This window comes from Phalangium opilio, unplaced genomic scaffold (assembly GCF_054372755.1).
Source record: "Phalangium opilio isolate 3A_F unplaced genomic scaffold, DU_Popi_V2 ptg000352l_1, whole genome shotgun sequence".
Lineage (NCBI taxonomy): Eukaryota > Metazoa > Arthropoda > Arachnida > Opiliones > Phalangiidae > Phalangium > Phalangium opilio.
Window position 1 is genome coordinate 6563469 of NW_028324228.1, and position 18595 is coordinate 6582063.

The following is an 18595-nucleotide window of genomic DNA, read 5'->3' on the forward strand; positions in this document are numbered from 1 at the left end:
CGCTCCCGGGTGGGCTCGAACCACCAACCTTTCGGTTAACAGCCGAACGCGCTAACCATTGCGCCACGGAAGCTCAAAAATTAAACGGTCGTCAGGTATTGGGGAAAAACTTTGGCTTTTTACGTTACATTTGAGACTTCACAACACGGCAGCCGGGTGGGCTCGAACCACCAACCTTTTGGTTAACATTCGAACGCGCTAACCTTCGAGCCAAGGAAGCTCAGAAATGAAATGGTCGTCAGGTATTGTGGAAAAACTCTGACTTTTTACGTCACATCCGAGACTTCAAAACACCCCTCCCGGATGGGTTCGAACCACAAACCTTTTGAATAACAGCTGAACGCGCTAACCATTGCGCCACGGAAGCCCAAAAATTAAATGTTCGTCAGATATTTTTAAAAAAACTCTGAATTTTACGTTACATCTAAGACCTCACAACACCGCTCCCGGATGGGCTCGAACCACCAACCTTTCGGTTAACAGCCGACGGCGTTAACCATTGTGCAACGGAAGCCCAAAGATTAAATGTTCGTCAGGTATTGTGGAAAAACTTTGGATTTTTATGTTACATGTGAGATCTCACAACACCGCTCCCGGGTGGGCTCGAACCACCAACCTTTCGGTTAACAGCTGAACGCGCTAACCATTGCGCCACGGAAGCCCAAAGATTAAATGTTCGTCAGGTATTGTGGAAAAACTTTGACTTTTTACGTCACATCTGAGGCTTCACAACACCGCTCCCGGATGGGCTCGAACCACAAACCTTTTGAATAACAGCTGAACGCTCTAACCATTGCGCCACGGAAGACCAAAAATTAAATGTTCGTCAGTTATTTTTAAAAAACTCTGAATTTTACGTTACATCTAAGACCTCACAACACCGTTCCCGGATGGGCTCGAACCACCAACCTTTCGGTTAACAGCCGAACGCGGTAACCATTGCGCCACGGAAGCTCAAAAATTAAACGGTCGTCAGGTATTGTGGAAAAACTTTGGCTTTTTACGTTACATTTGAGACTTCACAACACGGCAGCCGGGTGGGCTCGAACCACCAACCTTTTGGTTAACATCCGAACGCGCTAACCTTCGAGCCAAGCAAGCTCAGAAATGAAATGGTCGTCAGGTATTGTGGAAAAACTCTGACTTTTTACGTCACATCCGAGACTTCAAAACACCGCTCCCGGATGGGCTCGAACCACAAACCTTTTGAATAACAGCTGAACGCGCTAACCATTGCGCCACGGAAGCCCAAAAATTAAATGTTCGTCAGATATTTTTAAAAAACTCTGAATTTTACGTTACATCTAAGACCTCACAACACCGCTCCCGGATGGGCTCGAACCACCAACCTTTCGGTTAACAGCCGACGGCGTTAACCATTGTGCAACGGAAGCCCAAAGATTAAATGTTTGTCAGGTATAGTGGAAAAGCTTTGACTTTTTACGTCACATCTGAGACTTCACAACACCGCTCCCGGATGGGCTCGAACCACAAACCTTTTGAATAACAGCTGAACGCTCTAACCATTGCGCCACGGAAGCCCAAAAATTAAATGTTCGTCAGTTATTTTTAAAAAACTCTGAATTTTACGTTACATCTAAGACCTCACAACACCGCTCCCGGATGGGCTCGAACCACCAACCTTTTGGTTAACAGCCGACGGCGTTACCCATTGCGCAACGGAAGCCCAAAGATTAAATGTTCGTCAGGTATTGTGGAAAAACTTTGGCTTTTTACGTTACATGTGAGAGCTCACAACACCGCTCCCGGGTGGGCTCGAACCACCAACTTTCGGTTAACAGCTGAACGCTCTAACCATTGCGCCACGGAAACCCAAAAATTAAATGTTCGTCAGTTATTTTTAAAAAACTCTGAATTTTACGTCACATCTAAGACCTCACAACACCGCTCCCGGATGGGCTCGAACCACCAACCTTTCGGTTAACAGCCGACGGCGTTAATCATTGCGCAACGGAAGCCCAAAGATTAAATGTTCGTCAGGTATTGTGGAAAAACTTTGACTTTTTACGTCACATCTGAGACCTCACAACACCGCTCACGGATGGGCTCGAACCACCAACCTTTCGGTTAACAGCCGAACGCGCTAACCATTGCGCCACGGAAGCTCAGAAATTAAATGGTCGTCAGGTATGTGGAAAAACTTTGACTTTTTACGTCACATCTGAGACCTCATAACACCGCTCACGGATGGGCTCGAACCACCAACCTTTCGGTTAACAGCCGAACGCGCTAACCATTGCGCCACAGAAGCCCAAAGATAAAATGTTCGTCAGGTATTTTTAAAATACTCTGAATTTTACGTTACATCTAAGACCTCACAACACCGCTCCCGGATGGGCTCGAACCACCAACCTTTCGGTTAACAGCCGACGGCGTTAACCATTGCGCAACGGAAGCTCAAAAATTAAACGGTCGTCAGGTATTGTGGAAAAACTTTGGCTTTTTACGTTACATTTGAGAGCTCACAACACCGCTCCCGGGTGGGCTCGAACCACCAACCTTTCGGTTAACAGCCGAACGCGCTAACCATTGCGCCACGGAAGCTCAAAAATTAAACGGTCGTCAGGTATTGGGGAAAAACTTTGGCTTTTTACGTTACATTTGAGACTTCACAACACGGCAGCCGGGTGGGCTCGAACCACCAACCTTTTGGTTAACATTCGAACGCGCTAACCTTCGAGCCAAGGAAGCTCAGAAATGAAATGGTCGTCAGGTATTGTGGAAAAACTCTGACTTTTTACGTCACATCCGAGACTTCAAAACACCCCTCCCGGATGGGTTCGAACCACAAACCTTTTGAATAACAGCTGAACGCGCTAACCATTGCGCCACGGAAGCCCAAAAATTAAATGTTCGTCAGATATTTTTAAAAAAACTCTGAATTTTACGTTACATCTAAGACCTCACAACACCGCTCCCGGATGGGCTCGAACCACCAACCTTTCGGTTAACAGCCGACGGCGTTAACCATTGTGCAACGGAAGCCCAAAGATTAAATGTTTGTCAGGTATAGTGGAAAAGCTTTGACTTTTTACGTCACATTTGAGACTTCACAACACCGCTCCCGGATGGGCTCGAACCACAAACCTTTTGAATAACAGCTGAACGCTCTAACCATTGCGCCACGGAAGCCCAAAAATTAAATGTTCGTCAGTTATTTTTAAAAAACTCTGAATTTTACGTTACATCTACGACCTCACAACACCGCTCCCGGATGGGCTCGAACCACCAACCTTTTGGTTAACAGCCGACGGCGTTAACCATTGCCCAACGGAAGCCCAAAGATTAAATGTTCGTCAGGTATTGTGGAAAAACTTTGGCTTTTTACGTTACATGTGAGAGCTCACAACACCGCTCCCGGGTGGGCTCGAACCACCAACTTTCGGTTAACAGCTGAACGCTCTAACCATTGCGCCACGGAAACCCAAAAATTAAATGTTCGTCAGTTATTTTTAAAAAACTCTGAATTTTACGTTACATCTAAGACCTCACAACACCGCTCCCGGATGGGCTCGAACCACCAACCTTTCGGTTAACAGCCGACGGCGTTAACCATTGCGCAACGGAAGCCCAAAGATTAAATTTTCGTCAGGTATTGTGGAAAAACTTTGGCATTTGACATTACGTTTGAGATCTCACAACACCGCCCCCGGGTGGGCTCGAACCACCAACCTTTCGGTTAACAGCCGAACGCGCTAACCATTGCGCCACGGAAGCTCAAAAATTAAACGGTCGTCAGGTATTGTGGAAAAACTTTGGCTTTTTACGTTACATTTGAGAGCTCACAACACCGCTCCCGGGTGGGCTCGAACCACCAACCTTTCGGTTAACAGCCGAACGCGCTAACCATTGCGCCACGGAAGCTCAAAAATTAAACGGTCGTCAGGTATTGTGGAAAAACTTTGGCTTTTTACGTTACATTTGAGACTTCACAACACGGCAGCCGGGTGGGCTCGAACCACAAACCTTTGAATAACAGCTGAACGCTCTAACCATTGCGCCACGGAAGCCCAAAAATTAAATGTTCGTCAGTTATTTTTAAAAAACTCTGAATTTTACGTTACATCTAAGACCTCACAACACCGCTCCCGGATGGGCTCGAACCACCAACCTTTCGGTTAACAGCCGACGGCGTTAACCATTGTGCAACGGAAGCCCAAAGATTAAATGTTTGTCAGGTATAGTGGAAAAGCTTTGACTTTTTACGTCACATCTGAGACTTCACAACACCGCTCCCGGATGGGCTCGAACCACAAACCTTTTGAATAACAGCTGAACGCTCTAACCGTTGCGCCACGGAAGCCCAAAAATTAAATGTTCGTCAGTTATTTTTAAAAAACTCTGAATTTTACGTTACATCTAAGACCTCACAACACCGCTCCCGGATGGGCTCGAACCACCAACCTTTCGGTTAACAGCCGACGGCGTTAACCATTGCGCAACGGAATCCCAAAGATTAAATGTTCGTCAGGTATTGTGGAAATTCTTTGACTTTTTACGTCACATCTGAGACCTCACAACACCGCTCACGGATGGGCTCGAACCACCAACCTTTCGGTTAACAGCCGAACGCGCTAACCATTGCGCCACGGAAGCCCAAAAATTAAATGGTCGTCGGGTATTGTGGAAACACTTTGGCTTTTTACGTTACATGTGAGAGCTCACAACACCGCTCCAGGGTGGGCTCGAACCACCAACCTTTCGGTTAACAGCCGAACGCGCTAACCATTGCGCCACAGAAGCCCAAAGATAAAATGTTCGTCAGGTATTTTTAAAAAACTCTGAATTTTACGTTACATCTAAGACCTCACAACACCGCTCCCGGATGGGCTCGAACCACCAACCTTTCGGTTAACAGCCGAACGCGCTAACCATTGCGCCACAGAAGCCCAAAGATAAAATGTTCGTCAGGTATTTTTAAAAAACTCTGAATTTTACGTTACATCTAAGACCTCACAACACCGCTACCGGATGGGCTCGAACCACCAACCTTTCGGTTAACAGCCGACGGCGTTAACCATTGCGCAACGGAAGCCCAAAGATTAAATGTTCGTCAGGTATTGTGGAAAAACTTTGGCATTTGACATTACGTTTGAGATCTCACAACACCGCCCCCGGGTGGGCTCGAACCACCAACCTTTCGGTTAACAGCCGAACGCGCTAACCATTTCGCCACGGAAGCTCAAAAATTAAACGGTCGTCAGGTATTGTGGAAAAACTTTGGCTTTTTACGTTACATTTGAGAGCTCACAACACCGCTCCCGGGTGGGCTCGAACCACCAACCTTTCGGTTAACAGCCGAACGCGCTAACCATTGCGCCACGGAAGCTCAAAAATTAAACGGTCGTCAGGTATTGTGGAAAAACTTTGGCTTTTTACGTTACATTTGAGACTTCACAACACGGCAGCCGGGTGGGCTCGAACCACCAACCTTTTGGTTAACATTCGAACGCGCTAAACTTCGAGCCAAGGAAGCTCAGAAATGAAATGGTCGTCAGGTATTGTGGAAAAACTCTGACTTTTTACGTCACATCCGAGACTTCAAAACACCCCTCCCGGATGGGTTCGAACCACAAACCTTTTGAATAACAGCTGAACGCGCTAACCATTGCGCCACGGAAGCCCAAAAATTAAATGTTCGTCAGATATTTTTAAAAAACTCTGAATTTTACGTTACATCTAAGACCTCACAACACCGCTCCCGGATGGGCTCGAACCACCAATCTTTCGGTTAACAGCCGACGGCGTTAACCATTGTGCAACGGAAGCCCAAAGATTAAATGTTTGTCAGGTACAGTGGAAAAGCTTTGACTTTTTACGTCACATCTGAGACTTCACAACACCGCTCCCGGATGGGCTCGAACCACAAACCTTTTGAATAACAGCTGAACGCTCTAACCATTGCGCTACGGAAGCCCAAAAATTAAACGTTCGTCAGTTATTTTTAAAAAACTCTGAATTTTACGTTACATCTAAGACCTCACAACACCGCTCCCGGATGGGCTCGAACCACCAACCTTTTGGTTAACAGCCGACGGCGTTAACCATTGCGCAACGGAAGCCCAAAGATTAAATGTTCGTCAGGTATTGTGGAAAAACTTTGGCTTTTTACGTTACATGTGAGAGCTCACAACACCGCTCCCGGGTGGGCTCGAACCACCAACTTTCGGTTAACAGCTGAACGCTCTAACCATTGCGCCACGGAAACCCAAAAATTAAATGTTCGTCAGTTATTTTTAAAAAACTCTGAATTTTACGTCACATCTAAGACCTCACAACACCGCTCCCGGATGGGCTCGAACCACCAACCTTTCGGTTAACAGCCGACGGCGTTAACCATTGCGCAACGGAAGCCCAAAGATTAAATGTTCGTCAGGTATTGTGGAAAAACTTTGACTTTTTACGTCACATCTGAGACCTCACAACACCGCTCACGGATGGGCTCGAACCACCAACCTTTCGGTTAACAGCCGAACGCGCTAACCATTGTTCCACAGAAGCCCAAAGATAAAATGTTCGTCAGGTATTTTTAAAAAACTCTGAATTTTACGTTACATCTAAGACCTCACAACACCGCTCCCGGATGGGCTCGAACCACCAACCTTTCGGTTAACAGCCGAACGCGCTAACCATTGCGCCACAGAAGCCCAAAGATAAAATGTTCGTCAGGTATTTTTAAAAAACTCTGAATTTTACGTTACATCTAAGACCTCACAACACCGCTCCCGGATGGGCTCGAACCACCAACCTTTCGGTTAACAGCCGACGGCGTTAACCATTGCGCAACGGAAGCCCAAAGATTAAATGTTCGTCAGGTATTGTGGAAAAACTTTGGCATTTGACATTACGTTTGAGATCTCACAACACCGCCCCCGGGTGGGCTCGAACCACCAACCTTTCGGTTAACAGCCGAACGCGCTTACCATTTCGCCACGGAAGCTCAAAAATTAAACGGTCGTCAGGTATTGTGGAAAAACTTTGGCTTTTTACGTTACATTTGAGACTTCACAACACGGCAGCCGGGTGGGCTCGAACCACCAACCTTTTGGTTAACATTCGAACGCGCTAACCTTCGAGCCAAGGAAGCTCAGAAATGAAATGGTCGTCAGGTATTGTGGAAAAACTCTGACTTTTTACGTCACATCCGAGACTTCAAAACACCCCTCCCGGATGGGTTCGAACCACAAACCTTTTGAATAACAGCTGAACGCGCTAACCATTGCGCCACGGAAGCCCAAAAATTAAATGTTCGTCAGATATTTTTAAAAAACTCTGAATTTTACGTTACATCTAAGACCTCACAACACCGCTCCCGGATGGGCTCGAACCACCAACCTTTCGGTTAACAGCCGACGGCGTTAACCATTGTGCAACGGAAGCCCAAAGATTAAATGTTTGTCAGGTATAGTGGAAAAGCTTTGACTTTTTACGTCACATCTGAGACTTCACAACACCGCTCCCGGATGGGCTCGAACCACAAACCTTTTGAATAACAGCTGAACGCTCTAACCATTGCGCCACGGAAGCCCAAAAATTAAATGTTCGTCAGTTATTTTTAAAAAACTCTGAATTTTACGTTACATCTAAGACCTCACAACACCGCTCCCGGATGGGCTCGAACCACCAACCTTTTGGTTAACAGCCGACGGCGTTAACCATTGCGCAACGGAAACCCAAAGATTAAATGTTCGTCAGGTATTGTGGAAAAACTTTGGCTTTTTACGTTACATGTGAGAGCTCACAACACCGCTCCCGGGTGGGCTCGAACCACCAACTTTCGTTTAACAGCTGAACGCTCTAACCATTGCGCCACGGAAACCCAAAAATTAAATGTTCGTCAGTTATTTTTAAAAAACTCTGAATTTTACGTCACATCTAAGACCTCACAACACCGCTCCCGGATGGGCTCGAACCACCAACCTTTCGGTTAACAGCCGACGGCGTTAACCATTGCGCAACGGAAGCCCAAAGATTAAATGTTCGTCAGGTATTGTGGAAAAACTTTGGCATTTGACATTACGTTTGAGATCTCACAACACCGCCCCCGGGTGGGCTCGAACCACCAACCTTTCGGTTAACAGCCGAACGCGCTAACCATTTCGCCACGGAAGCTCAAAAATTAAACGGTCGTCAGGTATTGTGGAAAAACTTTGGCTTTTTACGTTACATTTGAGAGCTCACAACACCGCTCCCGGGTGGGCTCGAACCACCAACCTTTCGGTTAACAGCCGAACGCGCTAACCATTGCGCCACGGAAGCTCAAAAATTAAACGGTCGTCAGGTATTGTGGAAAAACTTTGGCTTTTTACGTTACATTTGAGACTTCACAACACGGCAGCCGGGTGGGCTCGAACCACCAACCTTTTGGTTAACATTCGAACGCGCTAACCTTCGAGCCAAGGAATCTCAGAAATGAAATGGTCGTCAGGTATTGTGGAAAAACTCTGACTTTTTACGTCACATCCGAGACTTCAAAACACCCCTCCCGGATGGGTTCGAACCACAAACCTTTTGAATAACAGCTGAACGCGCTAACCATTGCGCCACGGAAGCCCAAAAATTAAATGTTCGTCAGATATTTTTAAAAAAACTCTGAATTTTACGTTACATCTAAGACCTCACAACACCGCTCCCGGATGGGCTCGAACCACCAACCTTTCGGTTAACAGCCGACGGCGTTAACCATTGTGCAACGGAAGCCCAAAGATTAAATGCTTGTCAGGTATAGTGGAAAAGCTTTGACTTTTTACGTCACATCTGAGACTTCACAACACCGCTCCCGGATGGGCTCGAACCACAAACCTTTTGAATAACAGCTGAACGCTCTAACCATTGCGCCACGGAAGCCCAAAAATTAAATGTTCGTCAGTTATTTTTAAAAAACTTTGAATTTTACGTTACATCTAAGACCTCACAACACCGCTCCCGGATGGGCTCGAACCACCAACCTTTCGGTTAACAGCCGACGGCGTTAACCATTGCGCAACGGAAGCCCAAAGATTAAATGTTGGTCAGGTATTGTGGAAAAACTTTGACTTTTTACGTTACATCTAAGACCTCACAATACCGCTCCCGGATGGGCTCGAACCACCAACCTTTCGGTTAACAGCCGAACGCGCTAACCATTGCGCCACGGAAGCCCAAAAATTAAATGTTCGTCAGTTATTTTTAAAAATCTCTGAATTTTACGTTACATCTAAGACCTCACAACACCGCTCCCGGATGGGCTCGAACCACCAACCTTTCGGTTAACAGCCGACGGCGTTAACCATTGCGCAACGGAAGCCCAAAGATTAAATGTTCGTCAGGTATTGTGGAAAAACTTTGGCATTTGACATTACGTTTGAGATCTCACAACACCGCCCCCGGGTGGGCTCGAACCATCAACCTTTCGGTTAACAGCCGAACGCGCTAACCATTGCGCCACGGAAGCTCAAAAATTAAACGGTCGTCAGGTATTGTGGAAAAACTTTGGCTTTTTACGTTACATTTGAGAGCTCACAACACCGCTCCCGGGTGGGCTCGAACCACCAACCTTTCGGTTAACAGCCGAACGCGCTAACCATTGCGCCACGGAAGCTCAAAAATTAAACGGTCGTCAGGTATTGTGGAAAAACTTTGGCTTTTTACGTTACATTTGAGACTTCACAACACGGCAGCCGGGTGGGCTCGAACCACAAACCTTTTGAATAACAGCTGAACGCTCTAACCATTGCGCCACGGAAGCCCAAAAATTAAATGTTCGTCAGTTATTTTTAAAAAACTCTGAATTTTACGTTACATCTAAGACCTCACAACACCGCTCCCGGATGGGCTCGAACCACCAACCTTTTGGTTAACAGCCGACGGCGTTAACCATTGCGCAACGGAAGCCCAAAGATTAAATGTTCGTCAGGTATTGTGGAAAAACTTTGGCTTTTTACGTTACATGTGAGAGCTCACAACACCGCTCCCGGGTGGGCTCGAACCACCAACTTTCGGTTAACAGCTGAACGCTCTAACCATTGCGCCACGGAAACCCAAAAATTAAATGTTCGTCAGTTATTTTTAAAAAACTCTGAATTTTACGTCACATCTAAGACCTCACAACACCGCTCCCGGATGGGCTCGAACCAACAACCTTTCGGTTAACAGCCGACGGCGTTAACCATTGCGCAACGGAAGCCCAAAGATTAAATGTTCGTCAGGTATTGTGGAAAAACTTTGACTTTTTACGTCACATCTGAGACCTCACAACACCGCTCACGGATGGGCTCGAACCACCAACCTTTCGGTTAACAGCCGAACGCGCTAACCATTGCGCCACGGAAGCCCAAAAATTAAATGGTCGTCGGGTATTGTGGAAACACTTTGGCTTTTTACGTCACATCCGAGACTTCAAAACACCCCTCCCGGATGGGTTCGAACCACAAACCTTTTGAATAACAGCTGAACGCGCTAACCATTGCGCCACGGAAGCCCAAAAATTAAATGTTCGTCAGATATTTTTAAAAAACTCTCAATTTTACGTTACATCTAAGACCTCACAACACCGCTCCCGGATGGGCTCGAACCACCAACCTTTCGGTTAACAGCCGACGGCGTTAACCATTGTGCAATTGAAGCCCAAAGATTAAATGTTTGTCAGGTATAGTGGAAAAGCTTTGACTTTTTACGTCACATCTGAGACTTCACAACACCGCTCCCGGATGGGCTCGAACCACAAACCTTTTGAATAACAGCTGAACGCTCTAACCATTGCGCCACGAAGCCCAAAAATTATATGTTCGTCAGTTATTTTTAAAAAACTCTGAATTTTACGTTACATCTAAGACCTCACAACACCGCTCCCGGATGGGCTCGAACCACCAACCTTTTGGTTAACAGCCGACGGCGTTAACCATTGCGCAACGGAAGCCCAAAGATAAAATGTTCGTCAGGTATTGTGGAAAAACTTTGGCTTTTTACGTTACATGTGAGAGCTCACAACACCGCTCCCGGGTGGGCTCGAACCACCAACTTTCGGTTAACAGCTGAACGCTCTAACCATTGCGCCACGGAAACCCAAAAATTAAATGTTCGTCAGTTATTTTTAAAAAACTCTGAATTTTACGTCACATCTAAGACCTCACAACACCGCTCCCGGATGGGCTCGAACCACCAACCTTTCGGTTAACAGCCGACGGCGTTAACCATTGCGCAACGGAAGCCCAAAGATTAAATGTTCGTCAGGTATTGTGGAAAAACTTTGACTTTTTACGTCACATCTGAGACCTCACAACACCGCTCACGGATGGGCTCGAACCACCAACCTTTCGGTTAACAGCCGAACGCGCTAACCATTGCGCCACGGAAGCCCAAAGATAAAATGTTCGTCAGGTATTTTTAAAAAACTCTGAATTTTACGTTACATCTAAGACCTCACAACACCGCTCCCGGATGGGCTCGAACCACCAACCTTTCGGTTAACAGCCGAACGCGCTAACCATTGCGCCACGGAAGCCCAAATATTAAATGTTCGTCAGTTATTTTTAAAAAACTCTGAATTTTACGTTACATCTAAGACCTCACAACACCGCTCCCGGATGGGCTCGAACCACCAACCTTTCGGTTAACAGCCGACGGCGTTAACCATTGCGCAACGTAAGCCCAAAGATTAAATGTTCGTCAGGTATTGTGGAAAAACTTTGGCTTTTTACGTTACATGTGAGAGCTCACAACACCGCTCCCGGGTGGGCTCGAACCACCAACTTTCGGTTAACAGCTGAACGCTCTAACCATTGCGCCACGGAAACCCAAAAATTAAATGTTCGTCAGTTATTTTTAAAAAACTCTGAATTTTACGTCACATCTAAGACCTCACAACACCGCTCCCGGATGGGCTCGAACCACCAACCTTTCGGTTAACAGCCGAACGCGCTAACCATTGCGCCACGGAAGCCCAAAGATTAAATGTTCGTCAGGTATTGTGGAAAAACTTTGACTTTTTACGTCACATCTGAGACCTCACAACACCGCTCACGGATGGGCTCGAACCACCAACCTTTCGGTTAACAGCCGAACGCGCTAACCATTGCGCCACGGAAGCCCAAAGATAAAATGTTCGTCATTTATTTTTTAAAAACTCTGAATTTTACGTTACATCTAAGACCTCACAACACCGCTCCCGGATGGGCTCGAACCACCAACCTTTCGGTTAACAGCCGAACGCGCTAACCATTGCGCCACGGAAGCCCAAAAATTAAATGTTCGTCAGTTATTTTTAAAAAACTCTGAATTTTACGTTACATCTAAGACCTCACAACACCGCTCCCGGATGGGCTCGAACCACCAACCTTTCGGTTAACAGCCGACGGCGTTAACCATTGCGCAACGGAAGCCCAAAGATTAAATGTTCGTCAGGTATTGTGGAAAAACTTTGGCATTTGACATTACGTTTGAGATCTCACAACACCGCCCCCGGGTGGGCTCGAACCACCAACCTTTCGGTTAACAGCCGAACGCGCTAACCATTGCGCCACGGAAGCTCAAAAATTAAACGGTCGTCAGGTATTGTGGAAAAACTTTGGCTTTTTACGTTACATTTGAGAGCTCACAACACCGCTCCCGGGTGGGCTCGAACCACCAACCTTTCGGTTAACAGCCGAACGCGCTAACCATTGCGCCACGGAAGCTCAAAAATTAAACGGTCGTCAGGTATTGTGGAAAAACTTTGGCTTTTTACGTTACATTTGAGACTTCACAACACGGCAGCCGGGTGGGCTCGAACCACAAACCTTTTGAATAACAGCTGAACGCTCTAACCATTGCGCCACGGAAGCCCAAAAATTAAATGTTCGTCAGTTATTTTTAAAAAACTCTGAATTTTACGTTACATCTAAGACCTCACAACACCGCTCACGGATGGGCTCGAACCACCAACCTTTCGGTTAACAGCCGAACGCGCTAACCATTGCGCCACGGAAGCCCAAAGATAAAATGTTCGTCAGGTATTTTTAAAAAACTCTGAATTTTACGTTACATCTAAGACCTCACAACACCGCTCCCGGATGGGCTCGAACCACCAACCTTTCGGTTAACAGCCGAACGCGCTAACCATTGCGCCACGGAAGCCCAAATATTAAATGTTCGTCAGTTATTTTTAAAAAACTCTGAATTTTACGTTACATCTAAGACCTCACAACACCGCTCCCGGATGGGCTCGAACCACCAACCTTTCGGTTAACAGCCGACGGCGTTAACCATTGCGCAACGTAAGCCCAAAGATTAAATGTTCGTCAGGTATTGTGGAAAAACTTTGGCTTTTTACGTTACATGTGAGAGCTCACAACACCGCTCCCGGGTGGGCTCGAACCACCAACTTTCGGTTAACAGCTGAACGCTCTAACCATTGCGCCACGGAAACCCAAAAATTAAATGTTCGTCAGTTATTTTTAAAAAACTCTGAATTTTACGTCACATCTAAGACCTCACAACACCGCTCCCGGATGGGCTCGAACCACCAACCTTTCGGTTAACAGCCGAACGCGCTAACCATTGCGCCACGGAAGCCCAAAGATTAAATGTTCGTCAGGTATTGTGGAAAAACTTTGACTTTTTACGTCACATCTGAGACCTCACAACACCGCTCACGGATGGGCTCGAACCACCAACCTTTCGGTTAACAGCCGAACGCGCTAACCATTGCGCCACGGAAGCCCAAAGATAAAATGTTCGTCATTTATTTTTTAAAAACTTTGAATTTTACGTTACATCTAAGACCTCACAACACCGCTCCCGGATGGGCTCGAACCACCAACCTTTCGGTTAACAGCCGAACGCGCTAACCATTGCGCCACGGAAGCCCAAAAATTAAATGTTCGTCAGTTATTTTTAAAAAACTCTGAATTTTACGTTACATCTAAGACCTCACAACACCGCTCCCGGATGGGCTCGAACCACCAACCTTTCGGTTAACAGCCGACGGCGTTAACCATTGCGCAACGGAAGCCCAAAGATTAAATGTTCGTCAGGTATTGTGGAAAAACTTTGGCATTTGACATTACGTTTGAGATCTCACAACACCGCCCCCGGGTGGGCTCGAACCACCAACCTTTCGGTTAACAGCCGAACGCGCTAACCATTGCGCCACGGAAGCTCAAAAATTAAACGGTCGTCAGGTATTGTGGAAAAACTTTGGCTTTTTACGTTACATTTGAGAGCTCACAACACCGCTCCCGGGTGGGCTCGAACCACCAACCTTTCGGTTAACAGCCGAACGCGCTAACCATTGCGCCACGGAAGCTCAAAAATTAAACGGTCGTCAGGTATTGTGGAAAAACTTTGGCTTTTTACGTTACATTTGAGACTTCACAACACGGCAGCCGGGTGGGCTCGAACCACAAACCTTTTGAATAACAGCTGAACGCTCTAACCATTGCGCCACGGAAGCCCAAAAATTAAATGTTCGTCAGTTATTTTTAAAAAACTCTGAATTTTACGTTACATCTAAGACCTCACAACACCGCTCCCGGATGGGCTCGAACCACCAACCTTTTGGTTAACAGCCGACGGCGTTAACCATTGCGCAACGGAAGCCCAAAGATTAAATGTTCGTCAGGTATTGTGGAAACACTTTGGCTTTTTACGTTACATGTGAGAGCTCACAACACCGCTCCCGGGTGGGCTCGAACCACCAACTTTCGGTTAACAGCTGAACGCTCTAACCATTGCGCCACGGAAACCCAAAAATTAAATGTTCGTCAGTTATTTTTAAAAAACTCTGAATTTTACGTCACATCTAAGACCTCACAACACCGCTCCCGGATGGGCTCGAACCAACAACCTTTCGGTTAACAGCCGACGGCGTTAACCATTGCGCAACGGAAGCCCAAAGATTAAATGTTCGTCAGGTATTGTGGAAAAACTTTGACTTTTTGCGTCACATCTGAGACCTCACAACACCGCTCACGGATGGGCTCGAACCACCAACCTTTCGGTTAACAGCCGAACGCGCTAACCATTGCGCCACGGAAGCCCAAAAATTAAATGGTCGTCGGGTATTGTGGAAACACTTTGGCTTTTTACGTCACATCCGAGACTTCAAAACACCCCTCCCGGATGGGTTCGAACCACAAACCTTTTGAATAACAGCTGAACGCGCTAACCATTGCGCCACGGAAGCACAAAAATTAAATGTTCGTCAGATATTTTTAAAAAACTCTGAATTTTACGTTACATCTAAGACCTCACAACACCGCTCCCGGATGGGCTCGAACCACCAACCTTTCGGCTAACAGCCGACGGCGTTAACCATTGTGCAACGGAAGCCCAAAGATTAAATGTTTGTCAGGTATAGTGGAAAAGCTTTGACTTTTTACGTCACATCTGAGACTTCACAACACCGCTCCCGGATGGGCTCGAACCACAAACCTTTTGAATAACAGCTGAACGCTCTAACCATTGCGCCACGGAAGCCCAAAAATTATATGTTCGTCAGTTATTTTTAAAAAACTCTGAATTTTACGTTACATCTAAGACCTCACAACACCGCTCCCGGATGGGCTCGAACCACCAACCTTTTGGTTAACAGCCGACGGCGTTAACCATTGCGCAACGGAAGCCCAAAGATTAAATGTTCGTCAGGTATTGTGGAAAAACTTTGGCTTTTTACGTTACATGTGAGAGCTCACAACACCGCTCCCGGGTGGGCTCGAACCACCAACTTTCGGTTAACAGCTGAACGCTCTAACCATTGCGCCACGGAAACCCAAAAATTAAATGTTCGTCAGTTATTTTTAAAAAACTCTGAATTTTACGTCACATCTAAGACCTCACAACACCGCTCCCGGATGGGCTCGAACCACCAACCTTTCGGTTAACAGCCGACGGCGTTAACCATTGCGCAACGGAAGCCCAAAGATTAAATGTTCGTCAGGTATTGTGGAAAAACTTTGACTTTTTTCGTCACATCTGAGACCTCACAACACCGCTCACGGATGGGCTCGAACCACCAACCTTTCGGTTAACAGCCGAACGCGCTAACCATTGCGCCACGGAAAAGCCCAAAGATAAAATGTTCGTCAGGTATTTTTAAAAAACTCTGAATTTTACGTTACATCTAAGACCTCACAACACCGCTCCCGGATGGGCTCGAACCACCAACCTTTCGGTTAACAGCCGAACGCGCTAACCATTGCGCCACGGAAGCCCAAAAATTAAATGTTCGTCAGTTATTTTTAAAAAACTCTGAATTTTACGTTACATCTAAGACCTCACAACACCGCTCCCGGATGGGCTCGAACCACCAACCTTTCGGTTAACAGCCGAACGCGCTAACCATTGCGCCACGGAAGCCCAAAAATTAAATGTTCGTCAGTTATTTTTAAAAAACTCTGAATTTTACGTTACATCTAAGACCTCACAACACCGCTCCCGGATGGGCTCGAACCACCAACCTTTCGGTTAACAGCCGACGGCGTTAACCATTGCGCAACGGAAGCCCAAAGATTAAATGTTCGTCAGGTATTGTGGAAAAACTTTGGCATTTGACATTACGTTTGAGATCTCACAACACCGCCCCCGGGAGGGCTCGAACCACCAACCTTTCGGTTAACAGCCGAACGCGCTAACCATTGCGCCACGGAAGCTCAAAAATTAAACGGTCGTCAGGTATTGTGGAAAAACTTTGGCTTTTTACGTTACATTTGAGAGCTCACAACACCGCTCCCGGGTGGGCTCGAACCACCAACCTTTCGGTTAACAGCCGAACGCGCTAACCATTGCGCCACGGAAGCTCAAAAATTAAACGGTCGTCAGGTATTGTGGAAAAACTTTGGCTTTTTACGTTACATTTGAGACTTCACAACACGGCAGCCGGGTGGGCTCGAACCACCAACCTTTTGGTTAACATTCGAACGCGCTAACCTTCGAGCCAAGGAAGCTCAGAAATGAAATTTTCGTCAGGTATTGTGGAAAAACTCTGACTTTTTACGTCACATCCGAGACTTCAAAACACCGCTCCCGGATGGGCTCGAACCACAAACCTTTTGAATAACAGCTGAACGCGCTAACCATTGCGCCACGGAAGCCCAAAAATTAAATGTTCGTCAGATATTTTTAAAAAACTCTGAATTTTAAGTTACATCTAAGACCTCACAACACCGCTCCCGGATGGGCTCGAACCACCAACCTTTCGGTTAACAGCCGACGGCGTTAACCATTGCGCAACGGAAGCCCAAAGATTAAATGTTCGTCAGGTATTGTGGAAAAACTTTGGCTTTTTACGTTACATGTGAGAGCTCACAACACCGCTCCCGGGTGGGCTCGAACCACCAACTTTCGGTTAACAGCTGAACGCTCTAACCATTGCGCCACGGAAACCCAAAAATTAAATGTTCGTCAGTTATTTTTAAAAAACTCTGAATTTTACGTCACATCTAAGACCTCACAACACCGCTCCCGGATGGGCTCGAACCACCAACCTTTCGGTTAACAGCCGACGGCGTTAACCATTGCGCAACGGAAGCCCAAAGATTAAATGTTCGTCAGGTATTGTGGAAAAACTTTGGCTTTTTACGTTACATGTGAGAGCTCACAACACCGCTCCCGGGTGGGCTCGAACCACCAACTTTCGGTTAACAGCTGAACGCTCTAACCATTGCGCCACGGAAACCCAAAAATTAAATGTTCGTCAGTTATTTTTAAAAAACTCTGAATTTTACGTCACATCTAAGACCTCACAACACCGCTCCCGGATGGGCTCGAACCAACAACCTTTCGGTTAACAGCCGACGGCGTTAACCATTGCGCAACGGAAGCCCAAAGATTAAATGTTCGTCAGGTATTGTGGAAAAACTTTGACTTTTTGCGTCACATCTGAGACCTCACAACACCGCTCACGGATGGGCTCGAACCACCAACCTTTCGGTTAACAGCCGAACGCGCTAACCATTGCGCCACGGAAGCCCAAAAATTAAATGGTCGTCGGGTATTGTGGAAACACTTTGGCTTTTTACGTCACATCCGAGACTTCAAAACACCCCTCCCGGATGGGTTCGAACCACAAACCTTTTGAATAACAGCTGAACGCGCTAACCATTGCGCCACGGAAGCACAAAAATTAAATGTTCGTCAGATATTTTTAAAAAACTCTGAATTTTACGTTACATCTAAGACCTCACAACACCGCTCCCGGATGGGCTCGAACCACCAACCTTTCGGCTAACAGCCGACGGCGTTAACCATTGTGCAACGGAAGCCCAAAGATTAAATGTTTGTCAGGTATAGTGGAAAAGCTTTGACTTTTTACGTCACATCTGAGACTTCACAACACCGCTCCCGGATGGGCTCGAACCACAAACCTTTTGATTAACAGCTGAACGCTCTAACCATTGCGCCACGGAAACCCAAAAATTAAATGTTCGTCAGTTATTTTTAAAAAACTCTGAATTTTACGTCACATCTAAGACCTCACAACACCGCTCCCGGATGGGCTCGAACCACCAACCTTTCGGTAAACAGCCGACGGCGTTAACCATTGCGCAACGGAAGCCCAAAGATTAAATGTTCGTCAGGTATTGTGGAAAAACTTTGACTTTTTACGTCACATCTGAGA

At 46.5% G+C, this 18595-nt stretch overlaps 9 non-coding genes across 9 annotated transcripts; all 9 read right to left on the minus strand.

Moving 5' to 3' along the window:
• TRNAN-GUU (transfer RNA asparagine (anticodon GUU)) lies at window positions 1–73 on the minus strand. Its single transcript has one exon. It is a non-coding gene; the product is annotated as a tRNA-Asn (tRNA).
• A 2419-nt stretch (window positions 74–2492) lies between these two features.
• Window positions 2493–2565, minus strand: TRNAN-GUU (transfer RNA asparagine (anticodon GUU)). The gene has a single exon. It is a non-coding gene; the product is annotated as a tRNA-Asn (tRNA).
• Window positions 2566–3812: 1247 nt separating this feature from the next.
• Window positions 3813–3885, minus strand: TRNAN-GUU (transfer RNA asparagine (anticodon GUU)). Its single transcript has one exon. It is a non-coding gene; the product is annotated as a tRNA-Asn (tRNA).
• Window positions 3886–5277: 1392 nt separating this feature from the next.
• TRNAN-GUU (transfer RNA asparagine (anticodon GUU)) lies at window positions 5278–5350 on the minus strand. The gene has a single exon. It is a non-coding gene; the product is annotated as a tRNA-Asn (tRNA).
• Window positions 5351–8207: 2857 nt separating this feature from the next.
• On the minus strand, window positions 8208–8280 carry TRNAN-GUU (transfer RNA asparagine (anticodon GUU)). Its single transcript has one exon. It is a non-coding gene; the product is annotated as a tRNA-Asn (tRNA).
• Window positions 8281–9528: 1248 nt separating this feature from the next.
• TRNAN-GUU (transfer RNA asparagine (anticodon GUU)) lies at window positions 9529–9601 on the minus strand. The gene has a single exon. It is a non-coding gene; the product is annotated as a tRNA-Asn (tRNA).
• Window positions 9602–12601: 3000 nt separating this feature from the next.
• On the minus strand, window positions 12602–12674 carry TRNAN-GUU (transfer RNA asparagine (anticodon GUU)). The gene has a single exon. It is a non-coding gene; the product is annotated as a tRNA-Asn (tRNA).
• A 1537-nt stretch (window positions 12675–14211) lies between these two features.
• TRNAN-GUU (transfer RNA asparagine (anticodon GUU)) lies at window positions 14212–14284 on the minus strand. The gene has a single exon. It is a non-coding gene; the product is annotated as a tRNA-Asn (tRNA).
• Window positions 14285–16702: 2418 nt separating this feature from the next.
• On the minus strand, window positions 16703–16775 carry TRNAN-GUU (transfer RNA asparagine (anticodon GUU)). Its single transcript has one exon. It is a non-coding gene; the product is annotated as a tRNA-Asn (tRNA).
• Between the last annotated feature and the right edge of the window lie 1820 nt (window positions 16776–18595).